Consider the following 17,648-nt stretch of genomic DNA (forward strand, 5'->3'; position numbering starts at 1 on the left):
TGCTGGGAGGGGTGCTTCCCAGAGAGCATCAGCTGTGGTAGTACAGAGAGGAACCTGATGGTGGATCAGGCCTTAGAACTGGTCCTCCAGTTCTAAGTATATGCCCTTTGTCTTCAGCCACTAAGGTGAATAGGGAAGGCCCATCAGGTGGGGGCAGGACTAGGCATGTCTGAGCTTAGACTCTCCTTGGGCAGGTTTTGCTGCAGCTGAGTATTTGGGGTGTCTCCTGAGTCCTGCAGGAGCAGTCTGCTTCCTTCAGAGGGTTCTCTCAGGATTCCCTGTTTGTTCTTGCAGTTGTTCTGGAGCTAAAATTCACGATGTGAGCCTCAGTAGGCTGCTCTGTGTGTCCCAGTTAGAGCAAGCTGATGCTCTCCATCAGCCCCTGCCTCTGCTAACCATTGGTTTGTGGGCAGCCACAGGTAATATTGCACTGGCTTCTCTAGAAGTTATTTCAATACTCTGTAGATGCTTATCTAGAAATCTAGATAATAGGCTTTCTTCTACAACTATTATAGTAAAATAATCCCTAATAAGGTAATAGATAACTTCTAAATAATTGTATTAGGTACTAAGGATAATACAAAAGGCATGAATGATGTAGATACGCCTTTTCTTGAAGATTCTGAAATATCAGTGAGAAGAAAGTGCTTTCCTACATAAAACAACTTGACAGTAATATAAAGCAGCATAGAACCAGGCACTAAATCTTATTGATAGATGTAAGTAACAGAAACTTTCAGAGGAGGAAGAGAAAGTGGGTCACTAGCAAAATGGCCTACCGTGTGCTATGTATCAGGAATAATTGTTTAGAACATTTGCTCTTTAAAACAAATTTTCAGGTTGGGGGCAGTGGCTCGTGCCTGTAATCCCAGCACTTTGGAAGGCCAATGTGAGAGGATTGCTTTAGGTCAGGGGTTCAAGTTCCTTCTCATTTGGGTAGGCTCCATCAGAGGGACGGTCTAAGTCTGAAAGCTGTTGTTCAGATTCTCTTGTCCCGTGGGGTATTATAGTGGAGTATTCTTTTGTCCTATGGGCAATATAGTGAGACCTCATCTCTACTAAATAAATAAATAAATTAAATTAAATTTAAAAAACCTGGGCATAGTGGCACGTACCTGTAGTCCCAGTTACTTAAGAGGCTGTGGTGGAAGGATCACCTGAGCCCAGGAGTTTGAGTCATCAGTGAACTATTATTGAGCCATTGTACTCCGGCCTGGGGAGCAAAGCAAGATCCTGTCTCAAAAGAATTATCAGAAAAAAATTTTAGCTTTATTGAGCTATCATTGGCACATAGAATTTATATACTGAAGATGGACAATTTAATATTTCAATATATTTGAATATGATGAAATAATCACCACAATCAAGCTATAGAAAATATAATAGAAAAAGGGATTCAATTTACTTAGGAAAGAAGACAGGAAAGAAGAAAGAAAGGGAGGGAGGGAGGGATGGAGGGAGGGAAGGAAGAAGGAAGGACAGAGTGAGAATGTTTATAAGCTTAAAAAAATTATAAGCATTGTGCAAAACAGTTTTTCAAAAAAATTATTGCACTTTTGAGAGTCATAAAATATTTTAATGACCAAGGAGACATGTCAGGTTACTAGATGATAAGATGATATTATGTGGATGCTAATTTTATACAAATTAATTTATATATTTGATGTAATTATTTTTTTTGAGATTGAGGTCTCACTATGTTGATCAGACTGATCTTGAACTCCTGGCCTCAAGCAGTTCTCCCATCTTGGCCTCCCAAAGTGCTGGGATTGCAGGCATGAGCCTGTAATTTTCATCAAAATTTCAAAGTACCTCTTTCAGATAGAATTTGATTAAATGACTTTATTATTTCTGTAGAAAAATGAACAAGCAAAAACAGCCAATGAATGGGCAGAGGAATTGAATAAACATTTCTCCAAAGAAGATAATAAAAGTAGTCAACAAGCACGTGAAAAGTTGCTCAGCATCATTAGTCATTAGCAAAACAGAAATCAAAGCCGTAATGAAATAGCACTTCACATTTACTAGGATGCCTATAATAAATAAAAACAGAAAATAAGTGTAAGAATGTGGAGAAACTGAAACCTCTTGTATATTGCTGGTGTGAATGTAAAACGGCATAGCCATTATCACAAACAGTTTGGTGGTTCCTCTATAAGTTAAACAGTGGTCTTACATGATCCAGCAATTCTACTCCTAAAAGAATTGAATACAGATATTCAAATAGAAATTTGTGCAGTAGTATTAAGAGGCACCATTCACACTTAAAAGTGAAAACAACCCAAATGTCCATCAACCTATGAACAAATAAACTAAATTGAGTGTATTCATGCAATGGAATAATATCTAATCATAGTAATGAATACTGATACACACCATAACATGGATGAAACTCGAAAACATTATTCTAAATTAAATGGGCCAGATATACAAAAAACAAATATTACATGATTCCACTCATATGAAATACCCGGAATAAGCAAATCCATTGGAGACAGAAAGCGGATTAGTGGTTGCCACAAGCGAAGGGGAGATGTAAAAAGTGAGTGACCGCTTAATAGGTACAGGGTTTCCTTCCAAGATGATGAAATGTTTTGGAACTAAATAGAGTTGTTAGCTGCACAGTATTTTGAATGTACTTAAATGTCACAGAATTGTACACCTCAAAAATGGTTAAGATTACAAATTTATGCTATGTTTATTTAACCACTATTTTTTTTAAGGCCAAGAAAACATTGAGAGGAATAATAATGATTGAGGAAGGTTTATTTCACCAGATAACATGTTATAAAACTACAAAAATTAATCATATATTATTCACGTGCTAAAATAAATGATTGGTTAGTGAAGCAGAATATATCCTCTAAATACAGTTTAAAGTGTTTAAATCTTTAGTATGTAATAAAAGTATTTTTAAAAATTGTAAGAAATGTTGAGTTACCTTAAGAATGATTGATTGTGAGATGGGTAAAATCAACCAATTAAGGAATTAAGCATAAAAATAAATTAATAGAAGAACTGGAAATATATGGACAAATATTTACATAAATTTTGGCAAAAGGAACACATTGGCAAGCTTCATACTAAAAATATAATCATAAAGTTAAAAGGTTTGAATATCTAAATTATTAAACTTATGAATATAAAAAATTTCATGTGATACAATTAAGGTGTGATTGTATCGTATAAAACTCATGTAAAATATTTACAACATTATATGACAAAAGATTGTTATCCTCAATAAATAAGGAAATGCTCAGAGAAAGAGAAATTTAAGAAATGTTGATGTGGGTTAAAAATAGGTATCCCTTTAACATTCTTTTAGAGATTACAACAAAAATTTGAGTCTGTTTTCAGTAACTCTTGGTTTCCCACGCACAACACAAGTCTCTCAAACCACTTTCTGTGCTCTCTCAGTCTCATAGACCTGTCTTCTCATTTGAGACAGGATACAGTCTCTGCTTTCATCTTCTGCCTCTTCTCCAGCCTTCCTGAGTATGTTATTTCCATCTCTCCCTACTTCCACTTCCCCCTTCTAATCCTATTGTGGGTATTCATCCTCATTGGCAACGGTGGGAATAACTCAAGCCACTTTTCATACAGCTGACACAACAAAGTAGAAACTGAAACAAGAGAGAAAAAACTGCAGCAAATACCCCATGCAGTGACAGTAGCTCAAAGACTACTTTTTTAAGGCAGATTTTTGCTCTTGTTACCTAGGCTGGAGTGCAATGGTACAATCTCGCTCACCACAAACTCCACCTCCTGGCTTCAAGCGATTCTTCTGCTCAGTCTCTGGAGTAGCTGGAATTACAGGCATGAGCCACCACGCCCAGCTAATTTTGTATTTCTGTTAGACCTGGAGTTTCCCCATATTGGTCAGGCTGGTTTTGAACTCCTGACCTCATGTGATCTACCCACCTCAGCCTCCCAAAGTGCTGGAATTACAGACGTGAGCCACCGAGCCTGGCACTCAGACTACTTTTAAGCACTTCCCTTTGTGGCTTCCATAGTTAATGAGGTAGAGAAGGGACAGGCAAGTGTGAAGGTCCTGAATGAAATAGGTAGAGGCTCAGAGCCATTGTATTTTATTTGATTTCGCCAATAATCTCCTCTTTCTCACATGAAGGATTGATGCACATTTATAAGGCCAATCCACTAATTTCAGAAGATAAATAGTGAAACTTATCAACAGATTATTCAGTTATGAGGGCATAGTCTTCCAATAAGTGAAAAATAGTTAAAACTGCAAATCAAGAATGCAGGGTGAAACTCTAATATTAATATATATTATTTTTAAATGTTTAAATTAAAATCAAATTTAAATAAGATTATTTGGTGAATAGGTATCTGAGTGGTAAGTTGTTGTATTTTGATATTCCTATTGATATAAATAAATTAATTTTATCTCTCACCCTCAATTGAATTATAAGCATTTACTTTGTATTTTGTAGCTGTACATTTTTGTCAAATAATGTATTTTCTTTTAGTATGACTATGCTACCTATCTGAATTGCAAGTGCCTCTAGGACAGTGATGGATTATAGCATTTTTACCACATTTTCTTCAATGGAACCTTCTTTTTCTTTGGTCTTTAATGTTTTTCTTGCTTGTACCCAACGAGGACTAAACAATTTTGAAAAAAGCACTTGGCAAGTCAAATACAGCAGCTCATATCTGTAATTCCAGCACTTTGGGAGGCTGAGGCAGAAGGATCACTTGAGCCCAAGAATTCAAGACCAGCCTGAGCAACATAGTGAACCTATGTCTCTACGAAAAAATAAAAATAAATTAATAGGGCATGGTGGCACATTCCTATAGTTACAGCTGCTTGGGAGGCAGAGGCAGGAGGATCCATTGAGCTAGGGAGGTAGAAGCTGCAGTGAATCATGATCAGGTCACTGCACTCTAGCTGGAGTGACAGTGAGAAAGAAATTCCATTGACAAACTAGAGCCTCTGTGTTTCTGAGATTATTGATAAAAAAACTGACCAGTATATCAATGTCATGAAAATCTTATTCAGTATTTGTTTGACAATTATTTGCTACTTGTAGTGATGATTACTAGATATATTTATGACTTAACATATAAATTTAATGATTCAGTGGACATACTTTAAGAAGATTCTGTGGACACTATGTTGTTCTAGTACTTTTCCTTCAACAAGGTTAATTATGAAAAAGATATAGATACATTTCTCCCTCAGGTTTCTTATTGATTTAATTCTATTCCTTGATATTTTGATTTTGTTCTGTCTCTTTTATGCTTCAACTTGTTTTGTTTGTTTGTTTGTTTGTTTTTTATCTTATTGCCTAGTTATTTTGGGCAGGTGATTGTTTTTCTAAGCAAAACGATCTGCAGTTGAACATAATTCAGAAAGCAAAAAGCCACAAAAATTATTAACCTTCTATTTCCAATTTATCATGAGATTATCTGTTAGAGTCTTCCATTAAATTCTATTAGAAATCGAGAAAGGAGAAGGGGGGATTATTTGCAGAAGCTGCAGAAATCATATGCTACAATCTAAAGAAAAAAATCGTAATTATTTTTTTATGACCAGTAACAAAAATGGTTTATGAAGAGGCCAGTTAGTGAAAGATACAGATACCAGCAATGTTATAAAATCAAGTGTTGTTCCAAAAAAGATTCTTTTGAATATATGGTTTGCAAAAGAGCCTGAACACATCTTTCAAGTATAAAACAAGTCAATGAAAAAATATGATGTGGTTTCCAAGTACATTTTCAAGAACACAATTATTATATAAAAGAACCTACAGTGAATTTTTATTTTTCCCATTTTTATTGTTGGAAGATTATATCTCTTTTAAATTAAAAATATCCTGAAAAAAACCATTTCACAAGTGAAATGACAAAAGTAATTCACCTTCTAAAATTGTCTCATTTTACATTACTTTCTGTTGTAGGCTAACATGGTGGCTTAATATGCTTTAAGACTGGAAGGAAAGATAAAATTAGTTTCTGAAGGTTGAAAATGAATGTGTTGCCTATCCATTCTTGTGTAGATATGAACTAGTCTTCATAAAGCAAAGTAAAACTTAAACTTGTTAGTTTCAAAAGTATTTTTTTTACATATATGCTATATTAAAAAAAGACAACACACTTGAATGTAGATCATGACAGACAGTTACATCTGAGATGTAAGAAAAATTCTGGCATTATGAGGGTGTCAACATAATCAGTAAAAAATTATTTTTGATGACATGAAGAGGAAAAGTGTTAGCAGAATGAGAAGAATTTTCGAACAGCAGATACATAGCAAAGTCCTTTCCCCTTGTCTGCCAAATGCACCCACACTTGTCATCAGTGAATGCAATTAAAATTTTTTTTTACAATACAGAAGAGACTTTTGGCAGTCAATGAGGGCTAATTTTTTTCCTCACTTGTACACCCCTTTTAGCCACTGCGAAGATGTGACTTGAACGATGTTCATAGAGTTGACTTTGTCCCCTTCATATGAATTTGTGAACAAATTGAGACAAAACTTGGGGGAAATGGAAACAGATCACACACTATTCTTTACATTTCAACACAGCCTGAGTTAAAAGGTTAAGTCACTTAAGGATAAAATAGTTCCTTCTGGTGTTCTCGTGTGCATTTTTTTTAAAAGACAAATATATTTTTGTTCTTTAGACAAAGAAAAAAATAGTGAAGTGACAAAAATCTCTTTATAACCTCCTTAGGGCAACAGTTAGCATAAAAACTTAATAATTATTTAAACACCATAAGAAATTACATGGCAAGAATTTATAGCATCTTTCCATGCATATTTTGTTTGTCTTTCATGATCCTCAGATAAACATCATGATATATTTTAGTTTCACGAATGTCAAATGTATTGTGGTCTTTGATCTATTTTGGTCTGTGGTCACTTCAATAAACCAAATATATGGTAGAGTCAAATTCTCTCAGTCTAGTTTGTTTACACTACATTACCGTACATACCCAGACAAAGAGACACGCACAAAATATTTTTTTCAAGTGTTGGGCAGAATGAAAACAAGAATGTTTTAAAACTATAGAAATTATAAATCAATGAAATTATCTAATTTGCATAGGCAACTGATTCATTCATGCAAAAACAAAAAAATATTGGCAGTGAATGGCTAGGTACATCGGTATGTCCCTGTGCTTTCCTGAAATCCCAGTAACTCTCAGGCTATACCTTCTGAAATGGTTTGTAATGTGACAAAATGGAAAATAGATGAAATTTCTAACCACTGTTTTAATTCACTACTTAAGTTAACTGGGTATTCTTTCTTCCATCTCCAATCATAGATTGTTTCAAGATACTTAAATGGCAAATATTTTAATCTCTTTACCTCGGTTCCTCTTTGTTTAATTAACAGTGAAAATAAAGGCTTAGTGTTGCTAGGCTTTGTTAAGTTGAATCTTGGGGTAAAATACGTCTCAACTAAATAATTTGCACCTTACTTCCCATCAACCATTACCACAATGTGCAATTAACAGAATGCCAATTCTAACTGAAATTCTGTATTTAACAATTTCTATTTGGTATAATGGTACTGACCCCATATCAACAGAATGGGTGTTAGTGATCATTCACCAAAGGAGAGTCACACAGGAAAAAAAAGAAGGCCTACTATGTTGGTCTCTGGGTTTCTGAAAATAGTAGAGATAATTTATTGGCAGGTTAACCATATTTCACCACTCAAAATCACATGTAGCCGTCTGCTTATATTGTCAAAGACAGATCAGTACAGTTGAGTGAAAACTAGGTGGAACTACAGAAGTGAAACAAGTCAGGTTCGCACAGGTAACTAGCCAATATGGGAATTTCTACTGAAACCAGGACTTCAGCTTCACAGGCACTTTTGTACAACAGACCTTTTATTGTGCTCTCCATAGCACAGTATATTTCTTGGCCACTTTTGCCTTGGCTGGTGATGCCCTCATCTGGGCCTTATTCGGCCCTCAGCCTGTGGCATGGGGCACCCTGCACACTCAACCTGGTGGGCCATACCTGATTTGCACATGGGCTGTTCAGTCTGCAGCTGGGCCAGGTGTGCCCAAGCCTACCTGTGCTACAGCTGGTACCTGTGTTCAATGGTTCCCAAGTTCCTGTTCCACATCCAAGAAGAATGAGGTTACACTGACAATTGAAGAATGAGAAGGGTGGAGAAGAGCTTTATCAAGCAACAGAACAGCTCTCAGTGTAGAGGGGATGCGAGAGTGGTCCCGCACCTGAAGTCAGGTGGTCTTTCCCAGTGTGACTGGGTCTGGGGCTTTTATGAGTTCTGAGTTGGGGGAGTGTGTGCTGATTGGTTTGTGAGTATGCAAACAAAGGCACCACTCAAAGGTGGTGTGACAGTGTAAAAAACAAATTATGGGGCCGGGCGCAGTGGCTCCCAGCACTTTGGGAGGCTGAGGCAGGTGGATCACGAGGTCAAGAGATCAAGACCATCCTGGTCAACATGGTGAAACCCCGTCTCTACTGAAAATACAAAAACTTAGCTGGGCATGGTGGCACGTGCCTGTAATCCCAGCTACTCAGGAGGCTAAGGCAGGAGAATTGCCTGAACCCAGGAGGCGGAGGTTGCAGTGAGCCGAGATTGAGCCATTGCACTCCAGCCTGGGTAACAAGAGTGAAACTCCGTCTCAAACAAAACAAAACACAACAAAACAAAAAACAAATTATGGAAGGGTAGGTATATGTAAAATAGGTGAAAGGTGAGGATCAATAAGAGGAAAATGCACGAAATAGGAAGAGAAGTTCTCAGTCCAGTCTGGATTTACGCAGGGCTTGTAGCTTGGCTTTCAGGCTTTAAACTGTCTGGTTTGAAGGTGGGGTTTTATCAGGGATCCATCCCTGTCTGCTTAGAGTTGTTCTGCCCCCTGCTGCTATCAATCAGATGAGAGAGTTTATTTAAGGGGCCTGATAGGGAGAGCCCTTTCTTCTTAATATTCTTTACGGCATCATTAACATTCTTCTTTTCCTTTTCTTACATGTTGTATCAATATTAGGTTATAAGACAGTAGTTTTACACAAGTCTGTTTTTATTCTAAGCATGTTTGGACAATAGGAAAAGGCAGAGTAAACATCACACAATAAACAACACAGCAATAGAAATAGGACTGTTAAGTATTACCAATAACTTAGGTGACTTTTTTTCTTGTTTTCTTCTTAGCTTTATTATTAAAAGTGGAGGCCAAAAATAGTGCAACAATCTTTAGGAGTTAGAAGAGAAACTGAAAAAATTCACAGGATAGGAAGAGGTAAGGATTGAAAGTCTATGAAAAACAAATATTACCTAGAAAACAAAAATGTACAACTTGTTACCTTTTGCTAAGTATTAATTGCCCTCTACGGAATCGGATCTAATTATCTAATTATCTTGCATTTTCAAGAAGAAACTATTAGAGAATTGAAAAATACACATTTAATGGATTTGTTTTGTGTCCTCGTTTAATGCATATTCATTTTTAAGTGTAAACATGATATATTAAATGTAAGAAAAATAATTGTACTACTAATAAAATTGAATCACAAATAAAAACAAGAAATTAGGGGAATTCATTATTACTGGAAAGGGGTCCCAATTCAGAACCCAATAGAGGGTTATTGTATCTCACTCAGTACAGAATTTGGGGCAAATCCATAAAGTGAACGCAAATTTATTAGGAAAGCAAAGGAGTAAATGAATGACTACTCCATAGGCAGAGCAGCCGCATGGGCTGCTCTACTGAGTGTACTTACAGTTATTTCTTGATTATATGCTAAACAAGGGGTGGATTATTCATCAGTTTTCTGGAAAATAGGTGGGAATTTCCAGACACTGAGGGTTCCTCTTCTTTTTAGACTGTATAGGGTAACTTCTGGACTTTGCCATGGCATTTGTAAACTCTCAAGGGGCTGGTGGAAGTGTCTTTTAGCATGCTAATACGTTTTAATTAGCATATAATGAGCAGTGAAGACGGGCAGAGGCCACTTTCATTGCCATCTTGGTTTTGGTAGGCTTTGGCCAGCTTCTTTACTGCACCCTATTTTATCAGCAGAGCCTTTGTGACCTGTGTCTTGTGTTGACCTCCTATCTCATCCTGTGACAATAAAAATACAGCATAAAAGATTTAAAAAGGTATACCTGTATAAGCCACTTACCATGAATGGAGCTTTCTGGACTGGAAGTTGCTTTGGTTGAGTCAGTTAATGAGTGGTGAATGAAGGTGAAGGTCTAGCACATTACTGTACACTACTGCAGACTTTATAGATGCTGTACATTTAGGCTATACTAAATTTATAAAATATATTTTTCTTTCTGCAATAATAATTTGACCTTAGCTTACTGTAACTTTTACTTCATGAATTTTAATTCTTTAAAACATTTTGGCTTTTTTGTATTAACACTTAGCTTAAAACATAAGCACATTTTTCACCTATACAAAAATATTTTATTCCTCTATATTCTAATTTTATGAGCTTTTTTCAATTTTTAATTTTTAAAACTTTTTTGCTAAAAACAACATAAGACCTAAGTGCACACATTAACCTGGGCCCACATAGAGTCAGAATCAGCAAAATCATTGTCTTCCACCTCCAATCTTATCCCGCTAGGTCTTTAGGATCAAAAACATGTATCTGTCATCTCCTGTGTATCTCCTATAACAGTGCCTTCTTCTGGAATATCTCCTGAAGGACCTGCCTGAGGCTGTTTTACAGTTAACTTTTCTTTTTTTAATATGTAGGAGTGCACTCTAAAATAATGATTAAAAGCGTAGTGTAGTAAATACATAAACCAGTAAGGGGGTCCTTTAGTATCATTATCAAGTATTAAGTATTATACATAATTGTATATGCTATACTTTTATATGACTGGCAGTGCAGTAGGTTTGTTTACAACATCGTCACCACAAACATGAATAATGCATGGCACCACAACGTAACCATGGCTACAAAGTCATTAGGTGATAGAAATTTTTTAGCTCCATTATAATCTTATGGTCCCACCTTGATATATATGGTTTATCATGACTGAAAAGTTATGTGGCACATGAATGCTATTGAGAGATTCACCATACTACAATAAACATTTCTACAGAACTGGGAGACACTTAAAACCTCCTAATTATTTCTGCTTTTGAATCAATAAATTCAGGCTCTCACGTGCTGGTTATAATCTCTCACTTTAAATAATTATTTAATATGCATGAATGCCTTATTGTATGCTTGATGCTTTCCAAGGCATAGGCATAGATTCAATCCTTTTCTATATAAATAAGACCCACAAGATGAATAAGACAAACATGATGCATGCCAGACTGTCACAAGTGAGCAATGATTAGGTTTATTTTAACATGACTTTGCTTTTGCTATTTTACGATGTAATTTTCCTGGTTACAGAAGCATGGCAAAAACGTTGGAAATACAAAGAAATATAAAGAATGAAAAAGTAAATTACTCCTAATCACATCACCTAGGGCTAACTACTGCTAATATTTTGGTGTATTACTTTTGTATATTTTGTCCATATTAATAAATTGGCAACTATAATATATATGCAGTTTTATTCTCATTCATATTTAATTTATATATTTTAATTATATATATAATTTGTTATTACCTTAATTTGTATTCTTGAAGAGAATTTTCAAAATGGCCTATAGGCAAAAGGCTCTCTCAGCTCTTTTTCTGTTTTTTTCTAACTCACTCTACCTTAGACTCTTTCCACTCTTAATGCATATTAACTTATTACTTTCTAAAAAGATTAAATTATTATAAAACCTTACTCCTAGCCTATGAGAGTATTTGCTTCACTACCTCCTCACCAACGATGGGTATCATTACTTTTATAAATCTTGACAATTTGATATTTAGAGACTAGTATTTCAGTATTCCTTTGATTATTATGGTTTGGTTCTTTTAATTCCTTCTAAGAATTGTCTATTCATTTTCTTTGCCTACTTTTCTACTGGGGTATAAAGGTATGTTTTATCACTTCTCACATCCTTTTTATATACTGAATGCATTAAATTCTGATCAAATTAATTTTTATAAATTTTTCCAATTTCACTATTATTTATATATTTTTAAAATGTGTAATTTTTATTCAGGGAAATTCAAGCTACCTTCATTTTTTTCCCATTGCTTTCATGTACTGTAAGACGAGTGAATTATTTATTTACGTACACTCTTTTGAAAGTATTTTGTTTTGACTTTAAGAAGAGTCATTAGAATATTTGCACATCAAATATTCATAGTGTTTCAATCTTAGTATATGTGCTATTTATATATTTAAATCAGCATATAATCTGGATTTCTTGTGGTTTGATTATGTAATACATTTAACCCTGGTATACTGGAATTCATTATTATGCTGAGAATCCATATTGAGATTTTGCACAAATAGCCAATTTTTCCAGCATAATTTGTTAAATAACATCTTCTCCTACAGTCTTCTGATCTTTTCTTGTTACATATTAAATTTTTGTATCCATAGATGAAATATGTAATTTATGGCTGTCCCATTCAAGCCACTTATCTGTAGATTCTAGTTGATGACATAATATTGTTTAAGTCTTTGGAGTTTAGTAAGTATATTTTAATATTGGTTAAAGCAAATCCCTTTGAATTAGTCACTTAAGAAAAAGTCTGTATATTCTTATCTATCATTTGATGAACTTTAGAATCAATGTATCAGAAATTAGTAGCCAGGTGAGGGACAGTGGCTCACGCCTGTAATCCCAGCCCTCTGGGAGGCCAAGGCAGGTGTTTCATCTGAGGTCAGGAGTTGGAGGCAGGAGAATCTCTTGAACCCAGGAGGTAGATGTTGCAGTGAGCCAAGTTCATGCCACTGCTCTCCATCCTGGGCAACAAAGCGTGACTCCATCTTAAAAATAAATAAACAAATAATTTTAAAATAAAATAAAATGTGTCATATGTGCCATAGGGTGGTTAGCACAGTTCTTGGTACATAGTAAGTGCTCAATCAATGCAATTCCTTAGTTATTCTCTTTCCTCTCTCTGGACTGTTTGCCACTCCGTCTTTAATGTCCTTCACCAAATTAACACATGTTCATTCTCCAAAACACAGGTAAAATGTCCCTTCTAAAAAGGGACACCTAAATTGGTTCTTAATGGCACCTAAATTGGTGGATCCTTTCCAGAAGTTATTCAATTTACTTTGCCCAGATCCATCAGACCAATTACCATCTATGGCAGCTCTAACCTTACAAAACTTATTTTTTAAATAATAAGACTTGAAAGTCAAAATTCCTCCTGGAATAGATGTTGGGTAGCAGGTATGAAAATAAATCAGTCTCCTTGTAAATCTCCATCAGAGCTCCTGGGTGACCACATGCTTTGTCAATGAGTAATAATATTTTGAAAGGACTTCTCTGAGAATTAGGTCTAAATGGTGTGCTAAAAATATCCAGTAAACCATGCTGTAAACAGATGTACCATTATCCAGGCTTTGTTGTTCCATTGATAGAGCACAGGCAGAGTAGATTTAGCATCACTCTGAAAGACCATAGGATTTTCAGACTGGTGAATGAGCACTGGCTTCAACTTAAAAGTCATCAGCTGTATTAGCCCTTCACAAGAGAGACTATCTTTTGAAGCTTTGAAGTCAGGCATCGACTTTTCTTTAGCTATGAGAGTCTTAGATGGCATCTTCTTCTAATATAAAACTGTTCTGTCTACATTGAAAGTCTGTTGTTTTGGGTAACTGCCTTCATTAATGATCTTAGCTGGATCTTCTGGATGGCTTGCTGCAGCTTCTCCAACAGCACTTGATGTTTCACCCTGCACTTTTATGTTATGAAGCTTGCTAAACTTTAAGAACCAAGCTCTGCTATCTTCAAATGTTTCTTCTGCAACTTCTTCACTTCTCTCAGCCTTCATAGACTTGAAGAGAATGAGGGCCTTGCTCTGGATTAGGCTTTGACTTAACGGAATGTTGTGGTTGATTTCATCTTCTATCCAGACCACTAAAACTTTTCCATATGATTATTCAGGCAGTTTCACTTTCTTATTATTCATATGTTCACTAAAGTAGCACTTTTAATTTTCTTCAAGAACTTTTCTTTTGCATTCACAAATTGGCTGTTTGGCACAAGCAGCCTAGCTTTCAGCCTATCTCAGCTTTCAACATAAACTTCCTCACCAAACCTAATCATTCATAGCGTTTGATTTAAAGTGAGAGCTGCGTGACTCTTTCAGTTAAACATTTTGAGGCCACTGTAGTGTAATTAATTGGCCTAATTTTAATGTTGTGTTTCAGGGAATAGGGAGATCCAAGAGAGGGAAAGAGATGAAGGAACAGCTGGTCTGTGGAGCAGTCAGAACACACACAACATTTGTTGATTAAATTTGCTATCTTATGTGGGAGTAGTTTGTGTTGCCCTAAAACAATTACAATGGTAATAGCAAGGATCACTTATTACAGACCACCACAACAGATATAAAAATAACCAAAAGTTTGAACTATTGTGAAAACTACAAAAATGTGGCACAGAGACCTAAAGGGAGCACATGCTATTGGGAAAAAATGGCATCAATAGAGTTGCTCAAAGCATAGTTGACACATTCAACCTGTAAAAAATGCCATGTCTGCTAAGTGCAATTATATAGTTTGGTTGTGTCCTCATCAAAATTCTCATCTTGAATTGTATTCCCCATAATTCCCATAATCCCCATGTGTCAAGGGAGAGACCAAGGTGGAAGTAATTGAATCATGGGGGCAGTTTTCTCCATGCTCTTCTCAAAATAGTGAGTTTTCATGAGATCTGATGGTTTTATAAGTGGCTCTTCCCACTTCTCTTGCACTCCTCTCTCCTGCCACCTTGTGAAGAACGACATGTTTGTTTCCCCTTCTGTCATGGTTGTAAGTTTACTGCAGCCTCCCCAGCTAAGGGAACCATGAGTCAATTTAACTTCTTTCCTTTATAAATTACCCAGTCTTGGGTATTTTTTTTTATTGCAGTGTGAAAACAGACTAATGCATGCAATAAAGTGAAACACAACAAAACAAGAATAATTGTATATATTTTTAAATTTGCACAATAACTCACTAAGTAGGTATTTTCAAAAATGTGCAGTTAACAGATGAAGTAACAGAGGCACCGAGAAGATAAACAACTTACAACTTGTAGGTAATGGGTACAAATCCAGACGCATACTCTGACTCCAGTATGACTTCAGGACTCATACTCTTCTTAACTGCTATGCTAGCTGGTCTCGCTGTATAAAGGTTCTGAAGTGGGAAGATGCACTTTACATTTGTGTTTCTCAAAGAAGGTCTGGAATGTAGAGAGCTGACAAGAGTAGAGCAAGCCGAACCTGCTGAGGCAGGCAGGTATCAGATTGAATTAGTAAAACGTGGTAAAGATTTTGATTTTTGTCTAAAAGCATTTGGAGACTACTGATAGGTATTCATTAGGAAGGTGACAAGATCATATCAGCATTTAAAAAGGATTTTTCTGGTGTGATATGAAGAATGGATTGGAGGACGTAGAATAAAAGCAGACAAAACCACTTGGGAACGATTACACTGATACAAAATAGAGATGATGGTGTATAAGAGCTGGTTGTTGTGGTGACAATAGAAAAAGTATATGCTGGAGATATATTTTAGAGCCAAACAGAAAAAGACTTTTGATAAATTGGATATATAAATGAGATAAAGAGAGATATCATGAACATTTTTAGGCACAGGCAACTGAGTGGAAGTAATAATTACTCAAATGGGAATCCCCTATTAATTCTAAGGAAACAAAACAGAAATAAAATCTTTATTTTCCCTCTTGGGTTGCTTCAAACATTTTTTCTTTTTCAAAATTAGTATACAGTTTATCCTAACATAAAACAGCTTTCTTAACCTGCTCCATAAAATTACCAGTAAGACAGATAAGTACAAGAATAAGGTTTACAGTTGAATTGGCTTGGTGTCATAATTCCCTATTCTAATATTTTCAGAAGGATCCTACCAATCATACATACAGAAACTGCAGCCCCATTTGAATGGTTCAATCTTGATTCATCCTGAACTCCCTTAAGCTCGGCTTCTCATTCCTAAAAGGTAGGTTATTCCAGCTCAAAAGCAATTTTCATAACAAATTTATTTTTGTATATTTGCAAATATGTGTTAACAAGACAATATAAATCTCCAAGTACAAAATCAATAAGAAAGGCAACTGTTTTTTGAACTTGTGGGATGCACATGAAGATCTGGAATGGGCCATGAACAGTCTGGCTGGGGGCTTTGAAGCAGGAAGCCTTGGAAGCCAGTAGATTTTAAAGTTGTCCAAGAGACCCATAGCCCAACTAAAAAGTCCAGTCCTCTCTTTCCCAAGACAAAGTCTGAAAAACTGAATTAGTACATAGACCCAGCTCAATGTCACACGAGAACAAATCTTTCCATGGGCCCTTTGCAGGCCAGGCCAGAGGAAAAGGGTGACTCAGGTTACTCCATGTATTAGCCTCCAAGTCTAATAAAACTAAGATCTCTGCACAGTGTTTTAAGGGGACCATGACCTTGTTCCCATGGCTGTGCCCACTGAAGTCAGCTCACTTATGTTTCTGTAGCCACTGCATCTGTTTTCTGAGAAGCTAAGAGGACTTCACATGCCCATTTCCTTCACAGTCTCTCAGCATTTGTGATCATCATAGGCTGCAGATGGAAAAAGCCAGCAAGACTCAGAAGAATTTCCATAGGCTTAGCAGAGGTGGATTGCACAGCCAATCCAATGCTGGATCCTGTCCAGTTTGAGGGCAACATGATTTTCTCCATAATTGTTGGAAAATGGATTTTAGGAATCCAGCTGCTCTACCAAAGGGCCATCCTTGGGACACTTGCTGTGAGCAGCCACAATGCTGTAAAAGAGCCTGTTGATGCAGCTGCCCAGGGCAAAGCAAATGGTTAAGTGGCCCCCATGGTAGACGTTGTAGAGGAGAGTAGTGAGGTGGACCATGATGCAGCTGGCATGTGGCTCCTCAGAGCATCTCGTTACCAACACAAACCAGCTCTATGACCTTGACAGGGCAGAGGACTGACACAAAAAGCAGCTGCAGGTGGACACTGGGCCACACCACCTGGCTACCCAAACTGGAAAGCCTTGGCTCCAGAAGCAGATAGTCTACTTGACCCTCAGACTTTTTTCTTTGTCATTGATTTTCCATTTCACTATGATGTTCATAGGTGTGTTTTTCTTAATGTTTGCCAGGCTTAGGTTTGTAGCACTTTTTGAATCTGTGTCTCAATGTCCTTTGTCGATTTTGGAAAGTTTTTAGTCATTATTTATTAAAATATTGCTTCAGTCATGTTCTCTTTCTCCTTGCTGGGATTTCAGTTAAGTGTGTTAGATCTTCAAATTTATGCTATGTATTATCTCTCCTTTTACTCTATGGCTTCAGTTTAGATATTTTTTTTTCTGTCTTGTCTTCCAATTAATGAATTCTCTCTTTAGCTCAGTTTAACCTGCTATTAAACCTACTGTGTCAATAATTGCATCTCAACTTCAAACCCAGCTGAATGGGTGTTTGAAAACCATGTTTCTGCTTTGCCAGCTGGTTCCATATTAGGATTTGCTAACAGGCAGCAATAACGGGATACTGCAAGTTTGGTATAAGAAGGAGGCATTTGCTTCTTCCTGTTTGTTCCCTGTGGGCTTTC

General features: G+C 36.3%; 1 pseudogene; it reads right to left on the minus strand.

The window, feature by feature from the left end:
* Positions 1-16,547: 16,547 nt before the first annotated feature.
* On the minus strand, positions 16,548-16,947 carry LOC100409083 (small ribosomal subunit protein bS16m pseudogene; annotated as a pseudogene).
* Between the last annotated feature and the right edge of the window lie 701 nt (positions 16,948-17,648).

This window comes from Callithrix jacchus, chromosome 16 (assembly GCF_049354715.1).
Source record: "Callithrix jacchus isolate 240 chromosome 16, calJac240_pri, whole genome shotgun sequence".
NCBI classification, from domain to species: domain Eukaryota; kingdom Metazoa; phylum Chordata; class Mammalia; order Primates; family Cebidae; genus Callithrix; species Callithrix jacchus.